General features: G+C 43.4%; 1 protein-coding gene across 1 annotated transcript in view; it reads left to right on the top strand.

Annotated features, from left to right (window-relative positions):
- LOC115108423 (cytosolic carboxypeptidase 6-like) overlaps positions 1-15,486 on the top strand; it is a 425,052-nt gene that overhangs the window by 263,969 nt on the left and 145,597 nt on the right. The gene's annotated exons all lie outside the window — the stretch shown is intronic.

Below are 15,486 nucleotides of genomic sequence, written 5' to 3'. Positions count from 1 at the left end.
CCAAAATGACACAATGCATTATTTACCATTCATTTGTATTGGGCACAAAATAATCGGAAACACAAACAGCAAATGCATCCAACAAATGTGTTGAGTCACACGCTTCATGTAGTCATTGCGTGCTATGAATATGGGACCAAATACTAAACTTTTTGCTCATTTAAAGCTGCAATACGGTATGTAACTTTTTGGGTGACCCGGCCAAATTCACATAGAAATGTGAATTATAGGTCTGTCATTCTCTTTGAAAGCAAGTATAAAAAGCAGTAGATCTGTTCTATGTAACCCTAACCCTTTTCTACACCAGCTTCAAACAGCTGAAAATACAATATTTGTGGTTATTGAAAATATATTTCACAGCGGTCTAGATGGTACAATGAGTGGTTGTTTTGTCACATAAACTGAAATTAGGAAAACTATTACAATTTTAGCAACCAGGAAATGACGAAGGGATTCATGCATGTTGCACCTTTACTACACATACAGTATAAGTGAATTTGTCCCAATACTTTTGGTCCCCTAAAATGGGGGGGGGGGAGGGGGGGCTATGTACAAAAAGTGTTGTAATTTCTAAACGGTTCACCCAATATCGATGAAAATACCCTCAAATTCAAGCTGTCAGTCTGCACTTCAACCTCATAGTCATTGTATAATTTCAAATCCAAATTGCTGGAGTACAGAGCCAAAACAACAAATAATATGTCAATGTCTGTATACTTTTGGAGCTGTGCATATGACTAATAAAATCACCTATCATCTATAGCATTATTAATTATGCATACACATTCATAAAACATTTAATCTACAACCGCAATAAACAAATTTAGGGATACTCATTAATTGACCCTTGACCCTAATTCAGTTCTATGGATTGAACTTTTCAGTGTTAAGATGACTTGACATGTCACGCCTGCTCCTGCTCTTTTTTATTTTATTTTATTTAACCTTTATTTAAGTAGGCCAGTCAGTTAAGAACAAATTCTTATTTACAATGACAGCCTCCCGGGGAACAGTGGGTTAACTGCCTTGTTCAGGGGCAGAAGGACAGATTTTTACCTTGTCAGTTCGGGGTTTCGATCCAGCAACCTTTCAGTTACTGGCCCAACGCGCTAACCACTAGGCTACGTGCCGCTTCCTGCTTCCTCTTCCCCCCTGGCGCATGAGGGTGCCGGGCTACCCCAGCATTACGCCCTCCTGCCACCATCATTACGCACACCTACTTCCCTAGTCACGCGCATCAGCGATCATTTGGACTCAACTGGACTCAATCACCTGTGTTATTTCCTTCCCTGTATATGTGTCTGTCCCCCAGCTCTGTTCCCCGCTTCCGCATTAACGTTTGGATGTTCTTTTGTTATCCGTGTGCTGACGCAGTTCCTGTCTTGTTCCTTATTAAATGTTTGACTCCCCGTACCTGTTTCTCGACTCCAGCATCAGTCCTTACATGACATGGTTGTCAGAGCTGCTATTTAACGGGATTACACTGTGGTTGGTGGAGGTTGTACACTGTGTTTGCTGGTAGGGGGTCATTGGTCATAGCCTCTGGTAAATACCAGGTCACTTGATCTGCACTCCATCGATGAGGGGTCAGTTAGATTCCAATTGCTCAAATAATGAGGGTTAGGGTGGACCATTGTATATGTTATGCCTGTTCTTAGATCATTGATCAGTCACCATGTCAACATGATGTCATTGATTCTCTTCCAGGTCACAGAAGAAGGTCAGTCGGTGTTCAGTGTTCAGCGTGTGTGGGGTTACCACCAGAGTCCAACACTCTTATGACTACTACTGTATATAGCCCTGAGAGGGATTGCAATGTAGTTGAAGTGAGAGACTCTGATGAACTGTTCCCCTCTGCTCTAATAGCTCCAGCCCCTGTCAGGCCCTGCTCATGTAGATGGGTGGCAGGCAGTGTATGACTATGGCTTCAGGCTCCTGTGCCTCATTCCTAAAGTGATGTATTCAGTTACTGCAGTGTGCGTGATTATATATCACCCATTCATCCTCCCTCCGCCAGCCACAAATCAAAGAGTGGTTCTTCGCCTTTGAATAAGGCATATGAAGGGGCTGCATGCTTCTATATGATATCAGAGAGGAAGAGGCCAAGCGAGAAGTTTCACTCTCGCCAAAATCTGAACAAAATAAGCCCAATGTGTTTCTATGGGCTTATTTTGGACCTAAGCTTGTCACCTGTCTTCCCGCCTTTTGAACAACGACTCCCATTGTTAGCATCTCATCATTATACACAGATCTCTGATGATATCCTCTCTGCTTCCATCTGTAAATATGCCTGTTTGTTTTTAGCCCACAGGGTATTTTGAGTGGCTGTACTTCTTGTCTCGGTCCCTGTCTCCCTGCCTGCCTCTTTCCTTGTGTGTGAGAGAGACTCAGAGGATTTGGAGGGAGGGGAAGCAGGAGGAGTCAGGGTCAAGCATATGGACTCTCTGGGTCCACTTTCAAAATGGGTCATCTGATGGACTAGCAGTGACAGAATGATGGAAAGGGTTTCTTGCAGCCTGCTAAGCTTCTCTTCTAATTGGCCTTTATGAATATTTAATGAAATCAAGATGAAATTCAATCATGGTTTTTAACTGCTGAATCGGAGAGTGGTGTGTCGGCCAGGGCAGAGGCAGGGGAAGGCTGGTGCGTTATTAGATTTCTCTGGTCTACTGTGGAAGGAGGACTGCAGGAGTGCAGGTGGCAGAGTTACACTATTGGTCTGAGGGGAGCCGGCGCTCTCTCTCTGAAGGATTTCATATTTGATTTGTTTCATTGTTGTTTTTAACCAAGGGCTCCTGGTCACGCAATAGCATCCCCGGACTTGAGATTTTTACACAGTCCTACAGTTTTTAATTGCATGCATACCGAGTGATAGATACATTTTTGCTACACTGGCAGCCATTTAAAATAGAGCCAGATCAATAATTACCCTTGACACCTTTTAATGTTGTTTGTACTAATACAGGTAATAATGAGGTGAAATTGGCAGGATTATTTTTCATTATACACTCTCAAAACAAGTGTACACACTGAAAGAAAATAAACCAATCAAGACTGCCATTGTTTGCAATTGTATGGTTAATATTGATTAATATCTATTCATCTTAAATTACACAAATCCCCCACAGCTATTTCTAGAATACTCTGCAGCTACATGTCAGTCCCATATTCATGAAAATATATACAGATATGGATAAACCAGAGATGAAAATACAGAGGCAATAAAACAATAGCCAGTATATTTTATGTTTTAGCTTTTGTGCATGTAAATGACTTGTTATTGCCAATGATAAAATTGATGTGGAGCATCTAGCAGAATATCCAGTATTCAATCATGTAATATAACAGGCACTCACAGTATTGACCTGTGAGTGTGAAGGCAAAACCCAGGAGACGATTAGCTCACTATTACCTCACTCCTGTTTCTCCCTTTGGAAGATGAGTAAGAGACAGAGAGGCTTCCCTAACTTGATCTTGTGGTGTGTTAGTGCATCATGATGTGGCAAGCTGGCTACAGACTGGGGCGTGGGGGAGTTGAGCGTGTGGCGTGGAGGAGAGATTGAGGGGGAGGCAGTGTGGTTACTCACAGTAGGGGGGAGTTTGATTTGATCTGCTCCTGGTCACGCAACAGAACTCCCAGAGAGAAAGAGATGGGGGCTGGTGGAGAGGTGAGTCAGATTATTGACACCCCCCTCCCCCTCTGTCTCCTTCCACATCTCCCAGTCCAGACCCTGGTAAGCAGGCGTCAGACGGAGAGATCCTGGGGGACACCAGCAAGGACATTAAGTCCCTGAGCAGGGAAGGAAGCAGACGGTTTAAATAGCTCCCTGCTAATTTCCCTTACTTCAACTGGACAGAGACAGGGTTCACCAGGGTCAATAATAACTGTTCCACAATCAGGTGATAGTTTTGCTTCATGCATTTACTCCCCTTGTGGATGTTCCTGCAAGATTTGCCTCCACAATATTATTTCTTTGGTAATATAACCTTACCTTAGTTTAATTATATTTGCGCTATATCCATCTATATGTTTAAATTGATAACTGGGAAGGGGTGGAAGGTGAAACCTGCTGTAATTGTATAATATTGACCTTTCATTGAATCTGAAATTAACTACAAAATGGTGGGTGGATTTGAAATACTCCCCCCTTTCTTCACTCACATAATAATCATCAGCAAATATGAAAAGTCAATTCAGGGGGAAATATTGCAAATGGGTTCGGGTAGATTGTGCATGAATATTTAATTTAGTCGTAAAAGTGAGGTTTAGTAAAAAATGAATGGTTTTACAGACGGCTGTGGTCTCTCCCTAGATTGTTGCTGTGGAGGGAGCGCTCCTCTCCTGTCTGCTGGCCTGCTCTGTTAATTAAAGCTGTGCTGCTCATCACTTGCACCAGATTACACCTACATTGGATAGGGGGAGAATCGGACAGATCAAATGAATGACTTTTGGAAATAAAGTTTCAGGTGCCCGTTTTTATTTGCTGATGCTTATGGTGAATCCTGTTCAACAAAACAGAGTGAAATAAGCCAATCACTCAGTCAAGCCAGTCTATAATTGTTTAGCCAGTAGTTTTATATAGACTGAGTGTACAGAACATTAGGAACACCTTTCTAATATTGAGTTGCACCCCCTTTTGCCCTCAGAACAGAATCAATATGTCAGGACATGGACTCTACAAGGTGTCAAACGTTCCACAGGGATGCTGGTCCATGTTGATTCCAATGCTTCCCACAGTTGTGTCAAGTTGACTGGATGTCCTTTGGGTAATGTACCATTCTTGATACACTCAGTGGCGTTGCAGTTCTTGATACACTCAAACCGGTGCGGCTGGCACCTACGACCATACCCCGTTCAAAGGCACTTAAATATTTTGTCTTGCCCATTCACCCTCTGAATGGCACACATATACAATCCAAGATGGAGTAGGAGTCGGATGTGTGTTTGTCTTTGTCTTATCCCGTGTAAATAGTTGTTTTTTGGTATATATTTAAATCTCACTTTCTATCTATGAACTAAATCTACTTTCCTACAACCCTCCTCACCCAATGTGGTACGGATCTGCTGTTTTTATTCCTTATAACCGGAATCTCCATCAGGAATTAACTAGCTACTAGTCTTTGTTAGCCACTGCTAGCGGTCTTCACCTTTAGCTCAGACACCAGCCAGCTTTAGCCCGGACAATACCTGCCAGTCTTCACAGCACGCGATAGCAACCCAGAGCATATCGGACTGCTTCTCTCATCCCCGGATTCCTGCCGCTCTGGATCATTACACCGGATCATTTAAGCTAGCTAGCTGCAAACGAGTGGCTACTGTTAGCTAATGCCTCTGTCCCGAAGCAAGCACCAGTTAGCCTTGAGCTAGCCTCGAGCTAGGCCTATATACCAGCTAATTCTAGGGCTACAATACCTCTTTTGCCAATTGGTCTGGACCCTTTATTGTCGGTACGGAGACCCGCCGATCCATCACGACTGGTCTGCTGACGTAATTGCCCGATGTGATCTCAACAGGTTATTCCGTTACGATGTTCCTGAAGAACCATCTGCTAGCCGCAGCCCCCTAGCTTTCTGAATGCTGTGTTCCACGCTCGCCTGGTGTAGTAGTGACTACCGACCGGCCCCCTGACTCACCTATTGCTGTTCATTGGACCCTATGATCACTCGGCTACACAGCTGTTTCAATAACACGGTACCTCATTTTGTTTATCTGTCGGCCCCAGCCTCGAACTCAGGCCTTTTATGTACCTAACTGACCCGCTCTACCCATTCATCACCATTTACCCGTTGTTGTCTTAGCTTTATGCCTCTCTCTAATGTCAATATGCCTTGTCTACTGCTGTCTTGGCTAGTTCTTATTGTTTTATTTCACTGTAGAGCCCTCAGTCCCGCTCAACAGGCCTTAGATAGCTCTTTTGTCCCACCCCACACACATGCGGAGACCTCACCTGGCTTAACTGGTGCCTCCAGAGATGAAACCTCTCTCAACATCACTAGGTTTAACTCCACTGTACTCACATCCTACTATACCCTTGTCTGTACATTATGCCCTGAATCTATTCTACCATGCACAGAAATCGGCTCCTTTTATTCTCTGTTCCCAACGCACTAGACGACCAGTTCTTATAGCCTATAGCTGTACCCTTATACTATTCCTCCTCTGTTCCTCTGGTGATGTAGAGGTTAACTCAGGCCCTGTAGCCCTCAGGTCCACTCCTATTCCCCAGGCTGTCACGCACTGGCCATAGAGAGGTTTTTATTCTCTATTTTGGTTAGGCCAGGGTGTGACTAGGGTGGGCATTCAAGTTTCTTTATTTCTATGTTGGTGTGGTTCCCAATCAGAAGAGGCAGCTGTCTATCGTTGTCTCTGATTGGGGATCATATATAAGTTGTCCTTTTTCATTTGGGTTTTGTGGGTAGTTGTTTTCTGTTTAGTGTCTGCACCTGACAGGACTGTTTCTGTTTTCCCTCTTTGTTATTTTGTTCGAGTGTTTTGAGTATTAAATTTATCATGAACACTTACCACGCTGTGTTTTGGTCCACTCCTTCATACGATGATCGTTACACAGGCGCTATCATTTGTTGACTTCTGTAACCGTAAAAGCCTTGGTTTCATATATGTTAACATCAGAAGCCTCCTCTCTAAGTATGTTTTATTCACTGCTTTAGCACACTCTGCCAACTCTGATGTCCTAGCCGTGTCTGAATCCTGGCTTAGGAAGGCCACCAAAAATTCTGAAATTTCCATCCCCAACTACAACATTTTCTGCCAAGATAGAACTGCCAAAGGGGGCGGAGTTGCACTCTACTGCAGAGATAATCTGCAGAGTTCTGTCATGCTATCCAGGTCTGTGCTCAAACAGTTCGAGCTTCTACTTTTAAAAATCCACCTTTCCAGAAACAAGTCTCTTACTGTTGCCGCTTCATATATACCCCCCTCAGCCCCCAGTTGTGCCCTGTGATTTGATTGCCCCCCATTTATCTTCAGAGTTCGTACTGTTAGGTGACCTAAACTGGGATATGCTTAACACCCCTGCCGTCCTACAATCTAAGCTAGATGCCCTCAATCTCACACAAATTATCAAGGAACCTACCAGGTACAAACCTAAATCCATAAACATGGGCACCCTCATAGATATCATCCTGACCAACTTGCCCTCTAAATACACCTCTGCTGTATTCAACCAGGATCTCAGCGATCACTGCCTCATTGCCTGCGTCCGTAATGGGTCCGTGGTCAAACGACCACCCTCATCACTGTTAAACGCTCTCTAAAACACTTCAGCGAGCAGGCCTTTCTAATCTACCTGGCCGGGTATCCTGGAAGGATATTGACCTATTCCCGTCAGCAGAGGATGCCTGGTTATTCTTTAAAAGTGCTTTCCTCACAATCTTAAATAAGCAGACTTGAAAGACTTGACTGCCCTTGACCAGCGCAAAAATCCTGTGGCGTACGGCATACTGCATTAGCATCGAATAGCCCCTGCGATATGCAACTTTTCAGGGAAGTTAGGAACCAATATACACAGTCAGTTAGGAAAGCAAAGGCTAGCTTTTTCAAACAGAAATTTGCATCCTGTAGCACAAACTCCAAAAATGTTTTGGGACACTGTAAAGTCCATGGAGAATAAGAGCACCTCCTCCCAGCTGCCCACTACACTAGGAAACACTGTCACCACCGATAAATCTAATCGATCATTTCAATAAGCATTTTTCTACAGCTGGCCATGCTTTCCACCTGGCTACTCCTACTCCGGCCAACAGCTCTGCACCCCCGCACAGCAACTTCCCTTCCCTATATCAATGATGTTGCTCTTGCTGCTGGTGATTATTGGATCCACCTCTATGCAGACGACACCATCCTGTATACTTCTGGCCCTTCTTTGGACACTGTGTTAACAAACCTCCAGATGAGCTTCAATGCCATACAACACTCCTTCCGTTGCCACCAACTTAAATGCAAGTAAAACTAAATGCATGCTCTTCAACCGATCGCTGCCCACACCTGCCCGCCCGTCCGTCTGACGTAGAATATGTGGACAGCTGCAAATACCTAGGTGTCTGGTTAGACTGTAAACTCTCCTTCCAGACTCACATTAAGGATGTCCAATCCAAAATTAAGTCTAGAATCGGCTTCCTATTTCGCAACAAAGCTTCCTTCACTTATGCTGCTAAACATACCCTCGTAAAACTGACTATCCTACCGATCCTTGACTTCGGCGATGTCATTTACAAAATAGCCTCCAACACTACTCAGCAAATTGGATGTAGTCTATCACAGTGCCATCCGTTTTGTCACCAAAGCCCCATATACTACCCACCACTGCGACCTGTATGCTCTCGTTGGCTGGCCCTCGCTTCATATTCGTCGCCAAACCCACTGGCTCCAGGTCATTTATAAGTCTTTGCTAGGTAAAGCCCCGCCTTATCTCAGCTCACTGGTCACCATAGAAACACCCACCCGTAGCACTTGCACCAGCAGGTATATTTCACTGGTCATCCCGAAAGCCAACTCCTCTTTTGGCTGACTTTCTTTCCAGTTCTCTGCTGCCAACGACTCGAACTAATTGCAAAAATCACTGAAGCCTTTTATCTCCCTCACTAACTTTAAGCCTCAATTGTCAGAGTAGCTTACTGATCATTGCACCTGTACACAGCCCATCTGTAAATGGCCCACCCATATACCTCATCCCCATATTATTATTTATTTTTTGCACCCCAGTATCTCTACTTGCACATCATCATCTGCACATCTATCACTCCAGTGTTAATGCTAAATTGTAATTATTTCACCTCTGTGGCCTATTTATTGCCTTACCTCCCTAATCTTACTACATTTGCACACACTGTATATATATTTTTTCTATTGTGTTATTATAAGGGCACAAGGCAAGACCCAGATGCAGACACGGGAGGCAGATGATTTGAGTCTTTGATATTTACTGATAATCCAAAAGGGGTAGGCAAGAGAATGATCATGGACAGGCAAAAGGTCAAAACCAGTTCAGAGTCCAGGAGGTACAGTGTGGCAGGCAGGCACGAGGTCAGGGCAGGTAGAATGGTCAGGCAGGCGTGTCCAGAGTCCAGAAAAGAGGCAAGGGTCAAAACTGGGAGGACTAGCAAAAGAGCCTAGAAAAGGCTTGAGGTCAGGGCAGGGAAAACCACGCTGGTTGACTTAGAGCATACAAGACAAACTGGCACAGACAGACAGAAAACACAGATTTAAATACCCAGGAGATAACTGGGAAGATGGGTGACACCTGGAGGTGGGTGGAGACAATCACAAAGACAGGTGAAACCAATCAGGGCGTGACAGTTATTGACTGCACGTTTGTTTATCCCATGTGTAACTGTGTTGTTTTTGTCCCACTGCTTTGCTTTATCTTGGCCAGGTCGCAGTTGTAAATGAGAACTTGTTCTCAACTGGCCTACCTGGTTAAGGTGAAGTAAAAAAGTTTTTTCCAAATGTCTCAATTGTCTCAAGGCTTAAAAATCCTTCTTTAACCTGTCTTTGTTTTATTTATTTATTTAACCTTTACTTAACTAGGCAAGTCAGTTAAGAAAAATTGTTATTTACAATGACGGCTTACCCCGGCCAAACCCTAACCCGGACGACGCTGGTCCAATTCTGCGCCTCCCAATCACAGTTGTGATACAGCCTGGAATCAAACCAGGGTCTGTAGTGACATCTCTAGCACTGAGATGCAGTGCCTTAGACCGCTGCGCCACTCGGGAGCAGCAAGTGGATTGAAAGGTTACAACAATAAGGGATCATAACTTTCACTAGAATAATAGTGAAGACATTAAAACTATGAAATAACACATATGGAATCATGTAGTAACCAAAAAATATATTTTATATTTGAGATTCTTCAAAGTAGCCACCTTTTGTCTTGATGACAGCTTTGCATACTCTTGGCATTCTCTCAACCAGCTTCATGAGGTAGTCACCTGGAATGCATTCCAATTCAAATAAAATATAGGTCACATACACATATTTAGCAGATGTTATTGCGGGTGTAGCGAAATGCTTGTGCTCCTAGCTCCAACAGTGTAGTAATATCTAACAATTCACAACAATACACACAAATCTAAAGTAAAAGGATGGAGTTAAGAAATATATAAATATTAGGACGTGCAATGTCAGAGTGGCATTGACTAAAATACAGTAGAATAGAATACAGTATATACACATGAAATGAGTAAAGCAGTATGTAAACATTATTGAAGTGACTAGTGTTCTATTATTAAAGTGACCAGTGATTCCATGTCTATGTATAGCCTCTAAGGGGTTGAGTAACCGGGTGGTAGCCGGCTAGTGATGGCTATTTAACAGTCTGATGGCCTTGTTTTTCAGTCTCAGTCCCAGCTTTGATGCACACTTTAGCCTTCCTGTGACCTCGGTTGCTGTAGGTGTCCTGGAGGGCAGGCAGTGTGCCCAGGGTGATGCTTTGGGCAGACCACACCACCCTCTGGAGAGCCCAGCTGTTGTGGGCAGTAAAGTTCCCATACCAGGCGGTGATACAGCCCGAGAGGATGCTCTCAATTATGTGTCTGTAACAGTTTGTGATGGTCTTAGGGGCCAAGATGAATTTCTTCAGCCTCCTGAAGTTGAAGAGATGTTGTTGCCCCTTCTTCACAACATTGTCTGTGTGGGTGGAGCATTTCAGATTGTCGGTGATGTGTACGCCGAGGAACTCACCTTCTCCACTGCGGTCCCGTCGATGTGGATAGTGGCGTTCTCTCAAGGACCTAGTTGCACAGGGCAGGGTTCAGACCCAGGCCCCGAGCTTATTAATGATGAGCTTGGAGGATACTATGGTGTTGAAGGCTGAGCTATAGTCAATGAACAGCATTCTTACATAGGTATTCCTCTTGTCCAGATGGGATAGGGCAGTGTGCAGTGTGGTGGTGATTGCATCGTCTGTGGATCTATTGGGGCGGTATGCAAATTGAAGTGGGTCTAGGGTGTCAAGTAAGGTAGAGGTGATATGATCCTTAACTAGCCTCTCAAAGCACTTCATGATGACAGAAGTGAGTGCTACGGGGCGATAGTCTTTGCTTTCTACAGGTACAGGACATCTTGAAGCAAGTGGAGACAGCAGACTGGGATAGGAAGAGATTGAATATGTTCATAAACACTCCAGCCAGCTGGTCTGTGCATGCTCTGAGGATGCGGCTAGGGATACCGTCTGGGCCGGCAGCCTTGCGTAGGTTAACACGTTTAAATGTCTTACTCATGTCGGCCATGGAGAACGAGAGCCCACAGTCCTTGGGAGCGGGCTGCTTCGGTGGCAGTGTGTTATTCTCAAAGTGGGCAAAGAAGGTGTTTAACTTGTTCAGGAGCAAGACGACATGGCTGGTCTTCCCTTTGTAATCCATGATAGTCTGTAGACCCTGCCACATACGTCTTGTGTCTGAGCCCTTGAATTGCTACTCCACTTTTAGTACTGACAGGTGTGCCTTGTTAAAATGTAATTTGTGGAATTTCTTTCCTTCTTAATGCGTTTGAGCCAGTCAGTTGTTTTTTGACAAGGTAAGGGTGGTATACAGAAGATAGCCCTATTTGGTAAAATACCAAGTCCATATTATGGCAAGAACAGCTCAAATAAGCAAAGAGAAATGAAAGTCCATCAATACTTTAACTTCGTTCGGATCAGTAGGACGGTAGCGTCCCACCTCGACAACATCCGATGAAATTGCAGAGCGCCAAATTCAAATTAAATTACTATAAATATTTAACTTTCATAAAATCACAAGTGCACGACATCAAAATAAATCTTAACTTGTTGTTAATCCAGCCACCATTTCAAAAAGGCTTTACTGTGAAAGCAAACCATGAGATTATCTGAGGACAGCGCACAGCACTCAAATGCATAACAAATCATTTTCAACCAGGGAGTTGCGACACGAAAGTCAGAAATAACTATATAATTCATGCCTTACCTTTGAAGATCTTCTTCTGATGGCACTCCAAAATGTCCCAGAAACATCACAAATGGTCCTTTTGTTCGATAAATTCCTTCTTTATATCCCCAAAATGTCCATTTATTTAGCGCGTTTGGTTAAAAAAAAACACCGGTTCCAACTCACCCAACATGACTACAAAGTATCTAATAAGTTACCTGTAAACTTGGTCCAAAATTTGAAACAACTTTCCTAATCCAACCTTAGACGTAAAACGACCCGAAACACACAGCCAGGGCAACTAAGGAGTGACTCCGTAAGAAGCATCTCAAGGTCCTGGAGTGGCCTAGCCAGTTTTCAGACCTGGACCCAATAGAAAATCATTTGGAGGAAGCTGAAAGTCCATATTGCCCAGCGACAGCCTGAAACCTGAAGGATCTGGAGAAGGTCTGTATGGAGGAGTGGGCCAAAATCCCTGCTGCAGTGTGTGCAAACCTGGTCAAGAACTACAGGAAACGTATGATCTCTGTAATTGCAAACAAAGGTTTATGTACCAAATATTAAGTTCTGCTTTTCTGATGTATCAAATACTTATGTCATGCAATAAAATGCAAATTAATTACTTAAAAATCATACAATGTGATTTTCTGGATTTTTGTTTTAGATTCCGTCTCTCACAGTTGAAGTGTACCTATGATGAAAATTACAGACCTCTACATGCTTTGTAAGTAGGAAAACTTGCAAAATCGTCAGTGTATCAAATACTTGTTCTCCCCACTGTATATATACAGGTCACTGCCAGTAATGGAAGCACTAAGTAAATGAGAGATACAAAGTATACACAGGTATGCCTCCTGAGTTAATTAAGCAATTAACATCCCATCATGCTTTGGGTCATGTATAAAATGCTGTGCGGGTCATTATTTTGGCTACGATGGCTATGCCCCCATACGATGACAATGTCCTCATCCACACAGCACCTGAGACAGTGTTTTCCACCACCATCAACTAACACCAAATTATGGAATTTCTCGTGGAAGAATGACGCATCCCTTCAGTAGAGTTCCAGACACTTGTAGAATCTATGCCAAGATGGATTGAAGCTGTTCTGGTTTGTGATGGTCCAATTCCCGATTAAGACACTTTATTTTGGTGCTTCCTTTATTTTGACAGTTACCTGTATATGTTTTATTGTCACATACACTGAATAGGTGCAGTGAAATGTGTTGTTTTACAGGGTCAGCAATAGTAGTATGTTGCCCCTGGAACAAATTAGGGTCAAGTACCTTGCACAAGGGCAGATGTACAGATTTTTCACCTTGTCGGCTCAGGTGGTCGAACCAGCAACCTTTCGGTTACTGGCCCCACACTCTAACTGCAAAGCAAGAGCCAGAGGTTACAGAAGTTGCAAGGAAGTAAGTTCAACCCTAATTTACTGGAGTGGCAAGTAGCCTACCAGTTGAGAGTTTTGGGCCACTAACTCTGGTTCAAATCCCCGAGCCGACTAGGTGAAAAATCTGTCGATGTGCCCTTGAACAAGGTACTTAAGTCACTCTAGATAAGAATGTTTGTTAAATTACTAAAACATAAATAAAAACCCAACCTCTAAGTCCTTTAAACATGATCTTGTGTATGTTTGCTATGGTGTGACACTGGTACCTTTAGTAGGAACATTGGGGGTTTAGGTGTTACCATGACAGCTGGGTAGGTGTATTGGCAACCTACAGTCTGTTCCCAGCCTCACAGCCATTTAACCTGTTCCACCCACTAATCTTAGACTCTGGCTGGGCCACTGGAAATTATCAGCACTGTCAACTTGATGTACACATGCACACACACACTCTGACACAGTATCATTCTATATCAGGCCTTGGTTAAGCCCTGTGACAGCGTTGGAGCACTGGACACCAACTCCGCGTGGTGGCTGTGCTGGCAGAGGGTGTATTGGGTGGTGTGATTCCACAGCTCTTGGCTGTGTTTGATAAAGATTAATACAATCCTATTTTCTGCCCAGGATTGCCTTTCCTAATGTGATTCTTCTCTCTCTCTCTCTCTCTCTCTCTCTCTCTCTCTCTCTTTCTCTCTCTCTCTCTCTCTCTCTCTTTCTCTCCCTGTCTCTATTCCTGGGAAACACTAAGCACCTTATCCATGTACGGAGTGACAATGAGAGAGTGATGCGAGCTGTGTTAGTGTGCTATAATACTCTAATTCACTGTAGATTAATTATCTCAGGATAAGCAGCGTCAGGGTACAGGATTGGGCCAGGCTGAAACACTGGCAAATCCTCTTCAGTTCCTCTCCAGGCTGGCCAGTAGCACACAGTAACCCTGTGATATGTACGGGCTCGTTACAGTGACATGCAGTATATGGCAGATCAATATTATTTTACTGAGAGCTGTTGTGAATGGGTTTTCACACCTGTATGAATATGGTTCCTACTCTCTTTATTGAGTATTCAGGCAACACTAGAATGAATTGTCACGTGACATTTTGATGGATTTTTGTGAATTAGTTACAAGGGAAATGTCTTCATGTACACAATATTCTCTGAATGCTGTATCTGTACTGAGCATAGTTTTGTACTTAGGGGTAATCGGTCTGAATATGCCATGTTGAATGTTTTCAGGGGACTGATTTTAATAACATGGACATACTCCAGTGATTTTGATCACGCAGCCAGCCTTACTTTCCCAAAGAGAGTGTGTCTTGACAAGAGGGAATCATTGTTTTTCTTCCTCCCCACTTTCACTTGCAGAGTAACAGACTGCCAGTAGAGGGCGATACACAGTTCTAAGTAGGAGTTCTGCATGAACATCAGCCTGTTGGTTATTCAAACAAAATCAGAGCGAGGTCATTTATGAATTAGGATAGAATCATTTCAAAATGACTTTATTACAGAAATCAATCAATGGACCAAAAAGATCATGTTGGAATTTTGATTTGATCATTTGTCCACTGCGGAATATATTTTCCTCTTAAATGACATAACATAATTTTTTTAATCTTCAAAGTTGCTTTGAGTTCATGATATGTCTCATGTAATGTAAGCTAAGATAGCATTCTCTGTGTTACAATATCTATATGTAGCAACAGTGAGGTCTAAATCCATCTTTCTGTTTTGATGTTGATTATTGCAGTGGCTCCATATCAAATAAGTGGTGAGTCAACAGCCTACACAGGTGTCTTACTGGGGCTGGTTGCTCTCATGCTGTCACAGTGACCTCTGCTGCCTCGACTACCACTTCCTCCCTCTCTCTATACTCCACAACACTCACTGTGCATTCATCTGAAATGTGTTTAGTGCATCTGAGAGGTTCTGACTCTTGTCCATATGGTGAGAGTGGACCTGAAGCACTGTTGGCTTTGGAGGGATACATATGTGTGTTTTTACATTAAGATGCTTGAATCTTAAAGGAGTTGGCTTCATCCTCTGAATACATTTGCATTGATCACAGTCTGTGGCCCAGCAGGTGAACCTATCGTCAGCATCCAATCAAGGCAATGACAAAAATATGTCATAATACACAAACATTAACACACACACACACACTCACACCTCCCTAGCCTGTGGTGCATGAT

Source organism: Oncorhynchus nerka, linkage group LG24 (genome assembly GCF_034236695.1).
Source record: "Oncorhynchus nerka isolate Pitt River linkage group LG24, Oner_Uvic_2.0, whole genome shotgun sequence".
In the NCBI taxonomy this organism is placed as follows: Eukaryota; Metazoa; Chordata; class Actinopteri; order Salmoniformes; family Salmonidae; genus Oncorhynchus; species Oncorhynchus nerka.
The sequence above is the reverse complement of the archived record's forward strand: the minus strand, read 5'-3'. Positions and strand labels throughout refer to the sequence as shown.